A 6,379-nucleotide genomic window follows, 5' to 3' on the forward strand; every position below is an offset into this window, starting at 1 on the left:
CCAGCGATAGCTTTGGCATGAAACCGTATACCAGCTACATAAAATCCTCTTGCTCAATACATAATTTCTGGACTCGGGTTGCACTTCTAGCCTATACATCCTGTGCAACCCCATAACCCCAAAGCACATGCAATACCGTTTCAGATGCTCTCTAACAAAAGCAACATCTTGCATCCTCGATTACACGACAGCAAACCAAATTGTCCTATGTGGGCAAAATGTTTTGACATGCTCTCCAGGAAAAGATTTTAACTTTATTTGGAACCTTTGCCCTCCAGATTCTTGACCATATTGGATTGTTGGCCCTTTGCACCGAGCACTCCCCACTATGATTTTCTTCCTTCCTCATTCACTTAGCCACATGGTACCCAGACTTCACCGTGTATCTGCCATTCTTTGTGAGAGTCCACACCAAAGCAGCCTGCATGACCCACCTACTCAAAGGAACTTTTAGGATTGCTTCAACATCAAACTGATGAAACAGGGCTTCAATTCTTTCTTTGTCCCACTGGTGGTTTTGCCAATCAATCAAATCTAAGACCCTCCACTCCCATATCTTATCCTCAGGTTGGAAAATAACCTTTTTGGTTGGTTGGTTTGGTAGCCAAAAGTCCTTCAAAACCCGAATTGAAGCACCATTGCCCACTTTCCAACAACACCCGTTCTTCAAAATCGGTTAAGCAACCAATAAACTTTTCCAAACATAGAAACTATTTGGAAAATCATTCGCCTCAAGGAAATCACACCGTGGAAAGTATTTTGTTTTAAAACAGTTATACAAAAGAGAGCTTTGGTCCTGAAGCAACCTCCATCCTTGTTTTGCTAGCATAGCTAAATTAAAGGATCTTATGTCTCTAAAACCCATACCACCCTCTTTCTTTAACTGCGTTAAAAAACTCCAACTTTTCCAGTGTATTTTCCTTTCCTCACCAATCTGACCCCACCAAAATCTAGCACTCATAGCATCCAATTCATCACATAATTTCCCGGGCAACTAAAAAACCCCCATTGTGTAGGTGGGGATGGATTGAGCCACTACTTTTATCAGAACCTCTTTACCTGCCCTAGGGAGCAACTTCCCCTTCCAACCTTGCATCTTTTTCCAAACCCATTCCTTGAGAAAAGAAAAAATATCATATTTCCTCCTTCCTATCAAAGTAGGCAGCCCCAAGTAAGAATCAAACTTCTCCACTTCCTTCACCTTCAGTTTATCTACAATCCATTCTTTCTGCTCCACAGACACATTGCTACTGAAATAGACAGAAGACTTCTCAAGATTGATACATTGGCCTGAAGCTTCAGCATATAACTGAAGTGTATTAGAAACAACTTGCACTTCATCTTTATTAGCTTGGCAAAAAATCAAAGGGTCATCAATAAAAAGCAGATTAGTTATACTAGGAGCATTCCTACAAACTGCCACCCCATGCAACCTCCCATCTAATTCTGCTTTAGCAAGGAGAGAAGTAAAACCTTCTGCAGATATCAAAAACAAATATGGGAACAAGGGTTCTCTTCGGCGAAGACCTCTAGAAGGAATAACATTCCCATATGCTTTGCCATTGATCCGAACTGAAAAGGAAGGTGTGGAAACACACCTCATAACCCTATCCACCCAAACCTCCAGAAACCCCAATTTGATCATCATACCCTTTAGAAAACCCCACTCCACCCTGTCATAGGCCCTGCTCACATCCAGTTTCAAAGTTAAAGCCCAATTTTTACCATTTTTCCTAATATGCATGGCATGTAATGTCTCATAGGCTACGAGCACATTATCGATAAGCACTCTGAGTAGGAGAAATTAACTGTGGCAAAATCAACTTTAATCTATTTGTCAAAACTTTTGATATAATTTTATATATCACATTACATTGGCTAATGGGTCTGAAATCTGCCATTTTTTCCGATTTCTTTACTTTAGGAATCAGGACATTATGAGTATAGTTAATATCAAGCACCATATTACCAAAATGTAAATAATCTAACACAACATCAGTCACATCATTGCCAACAATATGCCAAAATTTTTTATAAAAGAGTGCATTCATACCATTAGGTCCAGGAGCCTTTGTTGGTCCCATTTGGAACAACGCTGCTTTAACTTCTTCACTTCTATACGACCTGGTTAGCACCTCTAGCATATCATCAATAATTTTATGATTAACTGTATCAAGACATTCCTCCATTTTGTCACAAGGGCCTTCTTTAAAGATATTCATAAAGTAATCTAACGCCACATCCGCCACTTCATCAACTTCCTCCACCCAAACTCCATTAGCATTTCTGATTCCCTCAATATAATTCATTTGCCTTCTTTGGGAGGCTTTGGAATGAAAAATTTTAGTATTCCTATCTCCATGCTTTAACCATGACACTCGAGATCTCTGACGCCAAAAGATCTCACTGCTAGAAGTGGGGTCAAACTTATTTTAGTTGTGACAAAATATCCACTACTATTTTAAGTTCTATCAACCTATCATCATCCATAATATTAAAAATTTCTATATGTTTTTTTTTAATGAATTATTTGGGCACCTAATTTCAAACCCACAAAAAAATCAATTAAAAAATATGATACACTAACTTTTTTTTCTTTGTGAAAAAGAGATGCTTTACTAACTTGGGAGAGAAATAGTACATTATCATATAGCAATAGGAAAAATGAACAGCAAAATCTCAATAAACAAAGAATATTCATAAGTTATGATGAACTAGAAATTTATGGTCGTCATTATACAAAGTTCGTCATTCACCCAGAGAAAACGTTATGCATTTATTACAATCATTGATGACAAAATGTAACTGACGGACCAACGGTCACAAAATGAGATGTGGCCTCCAGACAAAGATTTTGTAACGCATTAGTCGTTGAGCATAAATGCAACACATCATTGCCCATTAATGAGGCATACAACTATAAAAGAAAAGATAACAGAAGCCAAAGGTACACACAAATACTCTACAAAATCACTCTCAACTCATTTTTCTCTATGAATCTTTCTCCCTTACTAACTTAAGCATCAAAGACGGTTTGGCTGACGCCACATCGGCATGTTACTCTTCCCCTCAGTTTATTTTGTAGGATCCTCGCCTATGGAGATGACCCCATTCACAGCATTGTCCATCTGCTACGACGAGGAGCTCAACTGTTGATTTTTTGCATCATTAGTTTGACGCCGTCTGTGGGAATTGCTAATCATTCAAACCATATTTCCTAGTGACAAAAGAGTTCCTCGAAGTATGAGATGGAAGCAAAAACTGGACCTCAGCCAGATGCTATGCAACAACAACAAATCCAAGCCCTCTTGGCTAATGTGGAAGAGCTGACTCGCTAGAATGAAGAGCTACGAAAGACGATGGAGTCTCAAAACGTTGAACGTCGGCGAACAAGTGAAAACCAAAATGAAGAAGAATCGAATTCTCAAGCCAATAAACAAGACAGAACTTCAAAAGAAGATTCCACTTGAATGAAGAATGAGCTTCGCATGAGGAAGGAGGTGGATGAACTAAAAAGTGCTATGAAGGACAAAGGCAAAGAGAATCTGGATGGGATGATTCAAAGGATGGACTCACCTTTCACCATTGAAGTACTGAACTGTCCCCTCCCGCCAAAATTTCGTCTCCCACAGTTGGAATCATATAACGGTTCCAAAGATCCCTTGGATCACATTGAATCATTCAAGACGCTGATGCTACTGTAGATGAACCCAAACAAAGTGATGTGTAGGGCATTCCCAACAACACTGAAGGGAGAAGCCAGAGTATGGTTCAGCAAGATACCCCCAGAAACCATCGCAGACTTTGAACAACTCAGAAAGGGTTTTGTTCATCATTTCATTGGGGGGTAAAGGCACAAAAAGCCAACTGGCCATCTTCTCAACATTCAGCGAGCCGAAGGAGAATCACTAAGGCAATACGTCACTTGGTTCAATAAGGAGCTATTGTAGGTAAACGAAACTGAAGATCAAGTCATCCTAAAATTCCAAGCAGGATTGCTACCAGGAGATTTCTTCTTCTCAATTACTAAAAGTCCACCAAAAACAGTAGCGAAGTTGCTCCGTAAAGCCCAGAAGTACATGAATGCAGAGGATGCAATACTTGCAAAGGAGATGAAGGCAAAAGGGAAGAGAGATGAAGGAATAAATAGCAATCGGGATAAGAAGAAGGAGACACGAAGTGGTGGCCAGACCACAGGGAAAAAGAAGGAGCTTCCAAATAGGAAACCCAGGTTTACCAACTTCACTCCTCTAATAATGCCAATTGAGCAGGTCCTTATGCAGATAAGAGACGATCCTTCCTTGCAATAGCCAAAACCAATAAGCACTCCAGTAGAAAGAAGAGACAAGAGCAAGTACTGTAGATTCCACCAAGACCACAGGCATCGTGCTGATGAATGTAGGCACTTGAAAGACCAGGTGGAAACTTTAATCTGGCAAGGGAAGTTGCAAAAATACGTTAGAAAGACAAAGCCATACAAGTACCAACGGATGGACGACCAAGACAGAACTCTGGAGATGGGGCACACCAAACCCCCTACAGGAGAAATAAAGACCATCTTGGGAGGAATAACAGTAGGTGGAACATTGAAATCCCTAAAAAAGGCGCAGGGAAGGGAGATAAACAACGTCCATTCATGACTCCCTCCAATGAAGACACCAAGGAATGATAAATTTGATATTGTCTTCTCAAAAAGAGACGGTCGTGGCATCAGGCAACCCTATAAAGATCCACTTGTAATCATGCTTAGGGTAGAACAGTTCAACATCCACCAGGTGCTCATTGACAACGGAAGCTCAGCAGATATCATCCACTTGCCTACATTTCAACAAATGAAGCTGGATAAAAAGAAGATCAGGCCTTTCACCTCACCTCTAGTAAGCTTCACCAGGGATAGAGTCACCCCTAGAGGCATCGTCACTCTAACTGTGATTGCAAGAACTTATCTGGCACAAGTCATCAAGGAAATTGATGTCCTTATAGTTGATTGTCCTTCAACATACAACATCATCTTGGGAAGACCTGTACTCGACAAACTAAGAGCAGCAACGTCAACATATTAATTGAAAGTGAAGTTTCCAACAACCCATAGGGTAGGAGAAATCAAAGAAGACCAAGTTTTGGCAAGAGAGTGCTATCAAGCTGCCTTAGCATCTTGAGAGAATCACACCTAGATGATCAACGAACCAGAGCCCATTCTTGAACCGTTAGAAACACCATAAAGAGTGAAGATCGTTCTAAGAGACTCGATGAAGATATTGAAGATCAAAACAGCACTTCCAGCCCCTGAGAAAGAGAAAATGATCTCTTTCTTAAGGGCAAACCAAAATGTTTTTGCTTGGAAACATGAGGATATGCCCGGGACTGATAGGAAGATCATTAAGCATCGTCTCAACGTCAACCCGTGCAAACTTGTGCAGCAACAACGGAGAATATTTGCACCAGAACGCAACAAAGCTGTGACTGAAGAAGTAGAGAACCTACTAGAGGCTGATTTCATCAGGGAGGTATTTTATCCAAATTGGCTAGCAAACATGGTTATGGTAAAGAAGAGCAACGGTAAGTGGAGAATGTGCGTCGATTTCACAGACCTGAATAAGGCTTGCCCAAAAGACAACTTCCCTTTGCCAAGGATTAACCAGCTGGTAGACTCAACTGTTGAACACAAGCTATTGAGTTTCATGGATGCATTCTCTGGATACAACCAGATTCTTATGGACAAAGATGATTAAGAAAAGACCTCGTTCGTCACTAGCCAAGGGTTATACTGCTATAAGGTTATGCCCTTTGGACTGAAGAATACAGGAGCCACCTACCAAAGATTGGTGAACCGTATGTTCTCTCACCAGATTAGAAGGAATGTGGAGGTATACATGGATGATATGCTGGTGAAAAGCAAGGACAAAGCCAACCACTTAGACGAACTCAAAGAAACCTTCAGCACAGTACATAAGTACAATATGAAATTAAACCCTGTAAAATGTGTTTTTCCTGTTGCTTTAGGAAAATTCTTGGGATTCATGGTATCCCAACGAGGAATAGAGGCAAATCTAGATAAAGTAAAAGCAATAATCGAGGTTAAATCACCAAAGACAATAAAGGAGGTGCAGAGCCTAATAGGAAAGGTTGTAGCCCTAAATAGATTCATCTCTAGGGCAATAGACAAGTGCATGCCATTTTTCAAAGTATTGAAGAAGGCCTTCTAGTGGACTGACGAATGCGAAGAAGCTCTTGCCAAATTGAAAGAGTACTTGACGAAGCCACCACTATTGAGTCCCTCAATGATGGGAGAGAAGCTGTATCTCTACTTAGTAGTATCCAGTACCACAGTAAGTTCAGCACTGATCAGAGAAGAAGGGAACGTTCAGAAGCCAGTTTA

The sequence above is a fragment of the Quercus robur genome, chromosome 8 (genome assembly GCF_932294415.1).
Source record: "Quercus robur chromosome 8, dhQueRobu3.1, whole genome shotgun sequence".
NCBI lineage: Eukaryota > Viridiplantae > Streptophyta > Magnoliopsida > Fagales > Fagaceae > Quercus > Quercus robur.